Source organism: Tinamus guttatus, unplaced genomic scaffold, assembly GCF_059628265.1.
Source record: "Tinamus guttatus ecotype Peru unplaced genomic scaffold, ASM5962826v1 Tinamus_guttatus_pri_ptg000355l, whole genome shotgun sequence".
Classification (NCBI taxonomy): Eukaryota; Metazoa; Chordata; class Aves; order Tinamiformes; family Tinamidae; genus Tinamus; species Tinamus guttatus.
Genome location: NW_028288889.1, coordinates 2,926,820 through 2,940,549, shown reverse-complemented (window position 1 = coordinate 2,940,549; position 13,730 = coordinate 2,926,820). Strand labels below are relative to the sequence as shown.

General features: G+C 40.1%; 1 protein-coding gene across 1 annotated transcript in view; it reads right to left on the bottom strand.

The window, feature by feature from the left end:
- The window catches only part of CNTN1 (contactin 1), a 330,215-nt gene extending 319,255 nt beyond the window's left edge, over positions 1–10,960 (bottom strand). The window contains exon 1 of the mRNA XM_088529924.1: positions 10,945–10,960. The gene's annotated coding sequence lies outside the window, so the exon portion shown is untranslated. The remainder of the gene's footprint in view (positions 1–10,944) is intronic.
- Positions 10,961–13,730: the final 2,770 nt, after the last annotated feature.

The following is a 13,730-nucleotide window of genomic DNA, read 5'->3' as shown; positions in this document are numbered from 1 at the left end:
GAGTAACATCATGAAGTACCAGTCCCCTCTGCATTATATGGAAGAATAAAAGCAGAGAACAAAAATAAAATACAAGCTGTACAAGATTCAAAAGTTCTGAGGATACCTAGACCATGATCCTGCCCTTAATTCCTAAGGATGGTAGTGAATAACACTTACAATCTTCTTGAAGGGTAGGCAGGCTTCTGTTTATGCACAAATATTTATGATGAACATATCTTGGCATATCTAGCCCTGCAAATCAAAATCTAATTAACTAGCACAATACAACCAAACTCTCTTCTCTCATTTCCTGGGTCACGAGGTTGCAGAAATCAAATTCAAAGGAGCTCTATTCTTTGAAATGCTCTATATTTTCCCCCTCAAGCCAATACGAGAGTGTGTATCAAACCAAGGTACAAGAATGATTCTGACACCATCTTTGTATTTGCTGCATTTAGGACCAAAAAGAATGTTGAAGGATTAAAAACCAGCTGCCTGTGACTGCCATCATCATTGCTGGTGACCTACAGGGAGCTGTACGAATGCAGCTTTAGAAATCCAAGGTACAGCTCTCCAATTCTTCTGCAGCACATCCATAGTGACTGAGCAACAGCAGAGGAGCCACTTTCCAGCCGCCAGACTGACTAGCAGGTTCACAGTGATCAGCATTTCCCAAGCCATACATATAAACACTGCACCCAATGCTATAAAAGTTCACAAGGAATGAAAGTTGCAAAGAAGCAACTGACTGACTTAGGCTAAATGCTTGTATTTCGTATGATAACTTATGCTGATCTGTGCCAAGAGTTTGCCTTAATATTTAGGTTACAGAAGAAACGATGCCTCCTAATTGCTTCTCTAAATGGACTACTATACACCACAAAGAAACAACCAAGTATCCCACACTACAGATAAGAGAGATGACAAAACCCTTCAGAAGAGACAGTGCCAGAGTCCGAGCCTTTATATAGTTATTGACACAACATGCACCTGTATGCACAGATGAGATGAGGAGCCTAACTCAGAAATCCCCAACAGCGGGTTAAGGCAGATAGCAGGAAAGCACAGTAAGTAGATTCAGGTTCTCTTAGCCAGGAATAGAAACTGAACTTGCCTTTTCTATGTTTCAATTGTGCACCTTAAATCATGTCAATGAAATCCACCCTGCTCCTCTATTTCCCCCCAGTTTGGCAGTTAAAAACAAAATAAATAAGCCATAAAACCTACCCAGGAAGTGCATTTGGAGGGATGCCAGGCAGACGGGAGAAATGCTTCTTCCATCCCATTTTAGGCACATAAACTAGCAGGTTAGTTTCCTGCAATTCCTCTGTTGTCAGGAGAGACACAGAGAAAGGCTCCTCTCGAGCATGATTTAAAGCACTCAAGTTGTTTTCCGGCACTGAAGAGCTCTTTCGAGAGCTGATTTCACTCCTCTGACTGTAACTGTCTGTTCTCCTTTAGCTAGGCCAGGTTTTCACAAACCACTCTCTCGATCTCCACGCAGGCTTCTCTTTCACAACCTGCTGTCGTGAACTGCATATCTGAATGGAGAGCCGCTCTCTCTGAACAATGTGCTTGACCCAGGTTTGACCGGATGGTCTGTGAAGGAATCTACAAGTGAGCCTTGACTTCTATTGCTTCTTCTCCAAGGAAATTTCAGGTCTCTTTAAGAAAATGCTGAGAACCTGATTAGCCACTTTATTGGCTTGTTCTTTCATCGTGTAAAATGACTATTATATCCTACTGCAGTGATTTGAGAGTATTTTAAAATTAAATTGCATTCCCTTTGAACAAGTACAAACGGATACCCACAAGAAGTGGTGAATCAGGCTCACACATGTGCAACTAAAATGATTGGGAAAATAATACCCTTGAGAAAATACTTCCCATTGTATAGCTCTCCTATTTCAGATACCTGCTTAGTCTGCTGCTCTCATGTCTGGATATAATATGGGAATTTAAGAGGCAATGGGAATTTTAAAGCTGAGCTGGCACATTGACTTTGTCATTCTTCATAGAGGCAAAGTGCCCAAACGTTTTGTGATAGAACATATTTAACTGAAAATGATTATAAGTTTGTCAGCACAATTGGACGCTCTTGCTGAACATATTCTAGATTAAATCTGACATAATTTAGTAAGAATACGAAAGCTGCTGACTAGAACAAAACATTGTTGTGACACAGTATCATCTGCTACAAAGTAAGGCCAAGCATCTAAAGGCAGATCAATGTATAAGCTTCAGTTTCAGAACTCACAATACTTATACAACAGACTGCCTTTTCTTACAGATCATTTGTCTAATATCTCATAACCCAGCCACTTTGTCCTACTTTTTTCCATAGTAAAACAGATTTTGACAGCTCTCAGGAGTCTATTCACTGATTTGTACAAAATTCTACATACCTACGTGCCTCTTACTTACATAATAAAATATCACTTAATACATGTCTGCTATGCTCCTTGTTGAAATGTTAATTAGTGAGTAAAAACACAGAGGTGAAAGGACAAAGTCATGGTTTAATAAATAAGAGTCAAGGAAAATATGAATGCATGAACAATGTATAATAATATATTATCAGAAAATACAACATCTAATCTCAGAGGATGGGCATTCTGTATACTAGTAATGGATTAGAATCAAGTGAGGGACATCTACTTTATTTTCTTCTCTTTTCTTTAAAGATATATTTATGTGTCATGGACGAGTTAAAGAAACTAGGAGTGAAACTATAGGAGTGAAAACAGCAGTGAGCCTGAGGTAGAACATTTGGCAGAGTCACAGCACCTGGTTCGATGCCAGTGATGCCTTTCACAGGCATCACTGCAGTGTGATTCACATGTCTGGACACTTTCAGTCAGAAAAAAGGAGGGAATGACGAAAACAGATACTCTGAAGGCAGTGAAGAAGCCAGCAAAACCAGCCCGCATACGGGAGGGAGGGCTGGTTTTGGCACTACACATCAAAAGGGCTGGAACCTTCTCCTGAAGGAAGGATGAGGGAAGCCTTATCCACACTACTGACACACCGGTGACTGCCACCGAGCGCACCGTCCCCCAAGCCCCCCTGCCAGGCACCGTCTGCAAGGATTATGGTTGGCCCAGGTGGAGACCTGCCAGTGAGAGGGCAATGTGTAGTGTATATGTATACATACGCGTGTATCGCTGACCTTGTCATGCTTCCTGACTTGTCTTACACACAGCATTACTCCTTTGGCTCCAACACTGTACTCCAGCCTTTCTTTCTACGAAGCTGAGAAAATTTCCTACCTCTGTACTCTCCCCTCCAGTTTCCAGGCATAGGCTGTTAGCTTCCTTCTTCCCAGCTAGATGAGTCATATTTTTCAAAATTTTAAAATAAAAATCAGTCTCACCTATTCAGCTCGATTTCTCTTTATGACTGACTGTCCTGTCTTCAGAGTTATTACTGTTCTGCCAATCTTCAGATTTCCAGCTACTTTCAAAGTGTAAAATTGCAGCCAATAAATTTAGCAATGAAAAGCTAAATCACATGGGGCTTTACATCCTTCCTCATGAGAACAGCACTGGAAAACCACCTAGTCATTGATAGTTCTTTAGTGACAATCATATATTAAGACCTGCTAGCTAGCTTGTTATTCCCTCAAGTTTGCTGTTCAATTTATGTATTTGTTCATCAGTGGCACGTGGTACTAGGTCAAATGCTTCCCAAAGTCTATTGCATCAACAGTGTCATCTTATCAAACATGTAATTTTAGCAAATACTAAAAGATTAAAATCAAGTTTGTTTTACAAGCCCAACTCTCCATGAAACTATGTTGACTGGAATTAATTTCATTCGCGGCCTCTAATTCTCTACCAACTGTGTCCTCAATCAGCTTTTTCCATATGTTCACTGTGATTTATATCAGCCTATATTTACCCTGCTCAATCTGCTCGTCTGCTCGGATTCTGGGCAGATCATCAGCTCTCTTTCAGTCTTAGGAAATGTACTAAAAATGAAAACCAGTGAACTAGAAATTTCCCCCACCCGCTCTTTTGGAGCTCATAGGTACACTTATCTTCTATAGACCTGCTGATTTAAAAATATGCATTTCCAACACAATTTTTTTAGTATTCCTAAATGGTTACTAAGAAAGCTCTTCAACCTAACCTGATGTATCATGCTTTTTTTCTTTCCGAATGCATCGTCTTACTTGTAAAAATTAAAATCAAGAGTAAACGAAGAAAATGTTTGTGATGTAGCACACGAAACACTGCTATCCCCCTTTGTGTTCTTCAGACTTGTCCCTGTAAGATAAATCAAACGCCCACTTATTTCCTTCGTGGCACCGGCCGACACATCTGCCGTTAGGACAGAAGCCTCTTCACACACGGAGCAGCACTTGCCACGTACTGATGGTGCTCCAGCACAACTGCTTCTCATGCAACTCCAGTATAAATTACTGACCTGCTATGAGAAGGGCTGCATTATGTGTCTGTTCACTTCTGCATCGCTGCTGAGCGGCGCTTGCGCAGCCCTCTGACCCCCTCCCAGCTGACACGACCTCGCACGCGGTGGAGGCAGGACTCGTAGGCTCCTATGAGTGCAAGAGGTTCCTACCAAAGCACACGCAGCAAAGGATCAAGTCCCGTAACACCGTTTTATTAGGGCTTTGTTGTGAAGGCTTTATTATTTGTTTATTTATCAGTCTTTTCCACATTTACCAGAAAAGCAACCTGGATCCTGGATCTCGTCTTGTTCACTGCTTTTCTGGTTTGTTTTGTTTACATACTTTCTTCTCTTGAACTACATCCGCTATTTTTCTTTTGAGAGTCTTGAGTGTTGTTCCTCCTTGACTGCAGTAAAATCTTACAGCTGCTGCCTGCATCTTATTGGTAAATTACTATGAGCACTGGGTAGAGCTCCCTCCCCGTGTGTGTCCTCCCCTCTAAAAATAAGGATATTAGTCCTTAAAAATTCCACACAGCAAAGTTTTCTTTCAAGTGACTCCTCTAGAAGCTCCAGTGTTCTTGCCTAGAAGTGCCCAGAAATGCAGAATAAGAAACACAAAGTGCAGGGTTCAAATGTCTGATTAAGAGTTACTGCAAGCATGTAAGATCAGTCATGACCCAGAGACTCAAATCCTCTCTTGAGAGCAGCCACCTACAGCTGATTTTCAGAAGACTGGAGCAGGGTTGATCTTTCCTTTTACAGTTGGCCTACATATTCCCTGAGGATCTTTCTTCATATTCCCAGGTCGGCCCTTCAGAGGACTTCAGCAGAGTACCACTTATTTTCCAGCTCGGATGATTGAATTATAAGATACTTTCACTGGGGCAGCTGCATACATGGCAGAGCAAACCTGCAGATGTGTTTTAGACTAATTACAATATTAGCAAATACACTTCATCTCTTATGCACGTATATGTGTGTTTTGCTTTCTTTCAAAGAGATGGTTAAGGCGTTTGAATTGAGCACAGCTTTGCAAATCCACTGAAGACAATGGAAATACTCAGGAAGGAGTGAAAACATTCTTTGCATACGTTGAAAGAGACATAATTTGGTTTCAAGCACATTAATATCAGAGACGGTAATTGAGAAGAAGTAAAGAATTCAGCCTGATTATTAAATTTCTCAGTGAATTAGAAATTTGGTACAAAACGAATGCATACTGACAGCCACTCACATGCTAGAACCAGGTACTCACACAGCTGTACTATTAGTGTAGTTTTCCAGGCTATGCTTCGACATCTGTACAAGGATGCAAATGCTGTAGCAGCCACTATTTACTCTTTCACAAGGCCTCATTCACAGTGGGCTTCAACAAGACACAAGATTTGGAGTAGTCCACCTCTTTTCCACTGAAAGGCTTTGCACTTGAGCAAAAAAAATATGCTTACTTAAATAAAATCTATGAATCATTAGACCCTGCTATCACAGCAAAACCATTTAGTGCAAAGAACACACAGGAAAACTGCAGAGCCGGCAGAAGGAGAATGTGCCATTGACTTGAAGGAGAGCTCTGAACTCAGTGTCTGCAGTGCCTTGTAAATATGCAGACCGGATGCTCAGCTGAAATACTCCCTGAAAGCTTAATTTCTTTGCCTAGGAAATATGATGAAGAGCTTTTCTTTCCTTTTTTTTTTTTCTTCTTCTTTTTTTTTTAAACCACCCAGAATCCAGAGCAGGGGCTTCCAAGGGCCTATGAGAAGGTAAGACATTCTGCATTACTCTGGTTAATTCCTTTCCTTGCATCCCTGCAGCTCACTCCCAAAAGCACCGCCTGTGTGGAGAATGCCTGCAACGCTGAAGATATTCTTGTGAAAAGCTTACTGTGCAAAAGAACAGAATGTGATTCAAAGACCGAGAAACTCTTCCCTTTGGGAAGTAGAGCAGAAACCACTAATATTAGCATGAAATGTCAGAATAGTTATGCTAGGGAGGAGGTCGCTCAGAGGAGGGACAGTGCCAGGAACGGAGGACTAAAGCATTCTGTCACATCGAGAGCCCTAACAAGGACACCAACAAAAGAGGGTAAACAGCGCCGAGGGAACGAGCTGTACGAATTCCGGCTAGTTGCCGTGGGGAGGTTTTCAGGAGATGGGGCACTGGCCGCCTATACGTCATATCTATTTAAACAGATACTGGTGAGGCCCAGGCAAAAGTTAGCATGCTTGCTGGTTTTTTTTTTTTTTTTTTTTTTTTTTAAATCAGTCTCTTAAAGGAATTACAATTATATCTGTTAGCTTGGAAATGGCTGGCATGCCATTATGAACTGAAAGGGGTAGGAGGCAAGAGCTCAGAGCTTTCAAAGGAGGCCTCCCTTCCTCTTGGGAAGGCGACTGCAGCGGGGCAGATCAGGCCTGTCCCAGCTTTAAAGGGCAACACTAACTCCAGCTGCTCCCAACTGGAAACTGTGACACTTAAACAAGCAGACCAGCCCTTCCACATTCGCAGATATCCTCAGAGTTTGCTACATCTCATTTCCTAACAAGAAAACTTAACGCCTTTCTCACTTACGCCTGGGTCTGCTGTTCCGCAGCCTACATGCAGGTACGACTAGCCTAACAACAGCCAAAAACAACTAAGCAAGTTTTAGATTTTCCAATATTATCCCTCCTCTAATCGAGTATCTCTAGCTCTCAAATACTTCATACCTCTCACTCGCAAATACTTCATAGCAAAATGTGAAGTGCGAAACAGCTTAACACCTCCATAAAAACTGCCCGCTGCAGCTGGCAACCTGAACTGTATAGAGAACTGAGGAGAGCAGGGAAGGTTGGTGTCCAATTTCCCTTTTATTTTTGTTGCCTATCCTTTAATACTAACTGGTAGAGCAAGTAAATACCTCCAGCTTTCTGACAAATCTCAGCAGTAGAACCAGGCAGTTGTGAAGGCAGGACTGTGGCCGTACAACAACACTGCGGCCAAGGACATCAGCTCCCTGCCTGTTGGTATCGCTGGGCTAAGCGGTTGCTGCCACTCGAGGGACTGCCGGAGACCTGGTGTCTGCCCTCAGGAGGCGGCACAGGCAGAGACGCAACGAACTGCAACACGGGCAGGCTCTGAAGCCGGCCGCATGGCCAGGCCTCGTCCTGCCGCCCTCACGGCTGGCACCCGCAGCCCAGGGTGCAGCCCATGGTGCGAGTCCGCCATTAGGTGGCGGGTGGCAGCAGAGGGAGGACCTCGGCCATCCCTGCACAACCGGACAGGCCCGGTGCTGTCACGGTGTTTTAGCGGAACCAACGGACACGGTATACTTGGATTTATATTTGCAGGATTAACAGCCCATGTTGCTGGTGTCATTCAACCAGACCTGCCATTGGCTTCATCTAAATTTTGGCTTGATTAAAACACTAAGATTTGTTCTATATTTTTTATTGCCGCTGATTCTTTTAATTCTCTCCTCCCTATTCACTTTCTTGGATCTCCATAAAAGACATAAAAAGATAACAATCCCATGAGGGGCTTATTTTTATGTGTTTCACATTTATAGAAATGTGGAAAAATTTTGTGTTACTAAAATCTTGAAGGATTAAGATGACTATATATTTTAATGTATCAAAAATAAAGCCCTGAGGCTTAATTCTCACAGTAAACCTTATGCTTCTAATAAAAGTTTAAAAAATACCATTATCAAACTGAAACCATCTAAATGAGAAGTGCTAACCTACAATCCCATGCTGCTGCCCTTTCATTCAAATTATATTTTATACATCAAGAATATTTTACATTTGATGGTTAGGAATCAGAGAAGGCACTTAATACCACTTAAATAATGTAATTTTAGATTCAATTTTAAAAACAGCAATAAAACAAAGCCAATAACTCTTTCTAGGCCTGAGTGAGCTTTTTTATACAAATCATTAATGCAAACCTCTAGGGTAAAAATGGAAAAAAACCCTTAATCTCATTTATTCATCAAGAAGTTAATCCAGTTTGTTCCCTAGCTCACCTATAGCCTTCCCTGTGATTTTTTGGATATGTATGTTATTAATGAAAAACAGAAACCTACCCAGAGTTTCAAGCCTATTACATAAGTAAACATTACACTTTGATGTAAAAACTTACAAGGTTCACAAATTCATTTGAATTTCACATTCATGTTACCATCAAGGAGATAAAAGAAATTTATTTCCTACTGCTATGGCTTGTTACAACTCATTTATCTTTGAAATCAAGATCTCTAATTAAAACAGTATACTTTACTTTGCAAGAATAATAATTCAATTTTCTCTTTTAAATTAAGCTCAAAGCAGTTCTACACTGTCACACCAACAGATGAGGAAAAACCATTCTTCCATGCAAAGAATTCCATCAAATACCTTGGTTTTCAGTTTTATAAATATTATGCAAAGAACAAATAATATCATCCCACAAAATTAGTAATAAATGATGAATTAAAGGAAGAAAGACTTTTTAAGGGAAAACAAAATAACACTGCAAGACAAAAAGATATAATAAAATCCCAAAGGAAAAATCTTCCTGAAATCCTGTTGATACTACTGCAAAAACACCTTACTGCAAAATTTGTCATCTCGACTGCACATTCATAATAGCAGATCATTAATAAGCAGGTTATTTTTTTCCACAATTGAGAACGGATGCATTTGAACATACAAAAATAAAAAAGTATCTTAGTACCTATTTGTTTATTTATAACTATATATAGATATATACACACACATAGTTTTTTAATCATACATTAAGCCATTCAAAGAAACATCTATGTTTTTTTTGAAAACCACTATGCCAGTACAGAAGCCAGGGAGCATAATTTGACCCCACAGCAGTACTCTTATTCTCAGGAAAATACACAGTTTTATAACTATGCATCCATGTTAACTCCACAAACTATCACCTAAAGCCAAGTTATTTGCTAAATTGCTGCATATGCACAAGGAATTAAAAACAGATTTTTCTTAATATGGGTACATGCAATTGCAATTTCTCAGTTATTAGAAATTTTAATGGTATGTTATTAGCATATTGTACCAATTTTCATTTTTGTATAATTGTAACAATTAATACATATTTTTCATGCAAATGCAGTATAAAATATGAACATTTCTGAACTTTAACAAACTACAAACAGGAAAGCAAGAAAAAGTGAAAATATATCACATTCTTACTAAGCTGATTACTTCAAATACTTGGCTATATATTTTTTGATAAATTATCTCACTCTTTGAGGGAATCATCAGTTATTCCAGTCATAGTTAGAAAAACAGTGTATAAAGGGAACTTGGCAGTCAGACCCCTCTCCATTGCACATCTCGACATATTGATCTGTCATGGCAAATACAAGCAACTGCTCACTTCAGTCTCAAGTAACACCTGCAGGTGGTTCAGCTGCATAAGCATAATACTGCTCTGGGTAAAGAATGCAAAATTGCTGTAAAGCGACATTAAAGACTAAACTGATTTTCTCAGCCATGCTAATTTAAATTGAGAGAGATGCCACTGTCCACAGATTTTTAATTTTACATTAAACTGCCTTACTGCTTATACACCAGATAAAGCATAATATAACTAAGATCAGAAAGTACTCTTTCATCTTTAATATAAAATGAAGTTTTGCCAGTTTTTCAATTTATTCAGAGACTTAGCACCATTTAAAAACTGTGCTTTGTTGAACTTATTTTAATCAAATGTTATTATAATTAGGTCTGTAAGGACATGCAGAAACTAATGCACCACTGGGATGAATCCACTTTTTGATCTGCTTCTTAAATCTTTCCAGATCAACCCGATTTTTATTCTCACCTTTAACATCCCTTCCGGCATCCCTCCATATGGTTCCATAACTTCAATTCCCAATTCATTTTTTTTTCTCAGAAGAATAATGTATCTCAAAGCAGGAATTCTGGAAAAACAGACTTACTGCTGGAAACGCTGCCAAATCTTCCTTAGGGCCTATGGGAAAACGTCGACGCCCAAAGCAGGGCTCCTGGGAAACGCTGCACGGGGCAGGGGATGGAGGCAGAGGATGGCAGACCTGTGTGGTGCCTCCGAGGGCGGCTGCTGTCCATGTACCCCGCGAGGCTGCAGCACCTCCTCCCAGCAAGGAGCTGTCGGGAGGCAAGGCAGGACCTCGGCCACCCGCAGGTCTCTCCGAAGCACCTTCCTTTGCAGGAGGCAGCCAGAGCTGGGCCTCCCCCGGCAAGCGGCGAGTGGAGGAGGGCTGCTCTCCTCGCTGCTCAGAGCAGCAGCCAGCCACGGACAAGGCGGCGTGTGAGAAATGAGAGCTCGAGAGGAAAAGTCAGCCAGACCCTCAACCCGAGCAGCCTACCTCATGATGAGGTTTGCCTTTTCTTGCAGCCAGAGTTAGTAATCAATAAATACTCCTTAGCCAGGGCAGTTTTCATAGCTGAAAATGGTTGATGGCACAAGGCAGCAAAGTTTGAGTGCTCCTCCTCCAGATCTTCCTCCTTTAGCAGCTAATTAACTCAGCTTTTTCATTGCAAACATTTGGTACTTCACCATTTTTCTAGACTGAACTATGAGATGTTGAATTTGTTCATAATTGTATTTCCTAAGTTAAGTTGGATTCAATTTGCCTGGGCAGCATTTAGACTAAGTTTCATTTGTCATCAGAGTAAAATTTAATGTAGAAAATCAACTTAATCTCTGATGATTTTTAATATCAAGTAGCTATTAGATCACTTGATATTAGTTAGATATTAAAACTGAAGGTAGGGTTTTGGGCTCGTTTAGTCTTTGTAGACTTCTATAGGGATTTTTTTTTTTTTTTTGGTCACTTGAGAACCTGGAAGTAACTTCTTAAATTATATTTTAAATTTAAGTTCATGAAAGGGACTATGTTGTGTCGCCTGTGCAACAGCCACTGGACACAGTGACCAAGGAACCCTTGCAAACTTCCTCTCCCAAAATGAAAAAAGCTCAGGTAGGCAACAAGACATTTAGAATCACATATTGGTAGGGCACAGTAATACTGTTCCCATATCCCCGAAAGGAGGAGAATTTGCAGCTCCTTTAATGTTCATATATTTGGATTTTTTCATTTCAGCTGAGAGCGGAAGATAAAGACAATTCACCTGTTACCACCTCTTATTATTTATTCAAAAACGTTACAGGTTTTGTCCTGCATTGTAGGAGAAATCATGATCCACACTCATATTTCAAACTTTGTAATTGGTTCCATAACTGGAGTTAGTTGCTGTAAAAAGGCACTACACGGAAATCATGGAGATGGTAGGGATGCGGGAAGCCCTTTTCCCACTCTCCTTACATCTTGCCAGTGGATTCCCAGCATTAGGCTGGAGCCCATCTGGCAACAACGAGTGATTAAGAAACTTTTGAGACCATAATGCTGCTGCTGGGGAATTTGCCAGGTAAGATAAGAAGATCTCTGCTTAAACCACATTCCTTTCTTAACGGCTGACAATCCTGCCTATTTTTAACACTGCAAAATATATTCACATCAGTATGTGCTGGGAAAAGTAGTATATACATCATGTTTAATATCATAAACCTGAATTTCCAGACAGAAGGCCAACATTTGGCATGACTGAGACACTCTGAACTTCAAACATATGTGTTCTTAAATATTTATTCAGAGTTTACCTGAGTCACTGCACTGATTTAGCAGAGATGTCATGGTAAAGAGGAGGGAAAGACTCGAAGACTTAAAACAGGAATTTAAAATACTGTTTAAAAATGAAACCCTTCTAATGCATTTGGGTCAAGGTACTTGTGTCAGAAAAAAAAACATCCAAGTGAAATCTGAATTCAGAAAACAAATACAGTTAAACTTTAGTTAACTTCACTGCTGAGTAAAATATGAGGCTAGCCATAAAATTCCCTTTGCATTAAGCAAATAACAACATTAAGAGCCAGAGTTTCTGCTTTCTTCCAGAAGTTACTACAGTCTCTTGATCAAATTACTTTATTTGAAGGTCCATTTATGTACTTTATCTTTAGCATTGCAGTCTGAAAAACTGCAAGTATGAAGGTTCATGGACATCAGAACAACTACTCTTAAAGTCATCCTCTCTTTGTTCTCCTGAGTCACAGCATTATGGAATTAACCTCCCAAAACTAAAATAGGAAACTGTGCAAAAAAAATTGAAGCTCTCTTTGCTTTAGGGTGCGCGTCCCTGCACCCTCACTTTCACAGTTTAGGAACTGCAGCATCCTCAGTTAGATCAGGTCATTGACCCAACAGTAACTAAACCTACGGAAGAAAACACCAGCTTTCAGCCTGACACAGACCACCCACAAGGGACTACCTCTTTGGGTAGCAGTCTGAAACTAAATGAGGTGATAAGGTGAGGTGACATAATGGCCTATTCCTATCATGCCAGGTTTCCTCTGTTCTCCCCACCGAGGCACTGGTGCAGGATACTCCGCAGAAACAAGGAAAATGAGCAGAGTAAAACAGCTGCAAGCATACTCATGGGCAAAAGCTTTTTAAAAAAATAAATCAGAAAGATCTCCTCTTTGCTTTCCTCCATTTTAGACAGAGAAAGATCACCAACATCCACCACAGTTTTTTAAATCACTGCAATGTTCAAAAAGGTAAAAAAAGATGTTACTCAAAGCAACATCCCAGTTTTTACCACCCATTCACCCTACAGTAAAAAGTTTAGTACAGCAAACTATTAGCTTCTCAAAAATCATAATCTTACTGTATCTCACAAGGAATTCTGAGATGCTGCTATTAAAAGTCTTCAAATTTCATTTATACATAGCAATTTTATTCCGTTTAATCGGTTACTCAGTATGACCATTCCTGTGCATGGCTTTCAGCTAGGACCTAGTTTCTTCACCCAGTCTCTGTGATTTATGTTCATACCTTCTCATATTTACTCCTTTTAAAAACATTTTTCACTTTAACATTGCATTTGCTGACTTGAGCAGAGTCTCATAAACAGCAATTCATAATGGATCCACTTCACCTTCAACCCTAGGTCCACGTCCTCTTTCAGTTCCTCTTGACTTCTTTCAAGAGCAGCGATGGAGGTTTGGCCTTAACCATCCTTGACCCAAACAAAGACACCAGGACTGCTCCACATTTTCCTTCATAAAAAGCAGCTCTTTGGACATACCCCATTTGCTTCTAGATGATAACACCTTTAGCTTTTAAAAACATTCTGCAGGATGCAATAAGCAAATATTCCTGTAGTCCTTTCACCATCAAAATCTTGCATTAAAATTTTTTACTTCTTTGATCTCATAAAAAGGAAAAATCCTTCTAGACATAGCAATCTGGCTAATAAGAAAACAAACAAACAAACAAACAAAAACCATCTGATTCAAGGAAT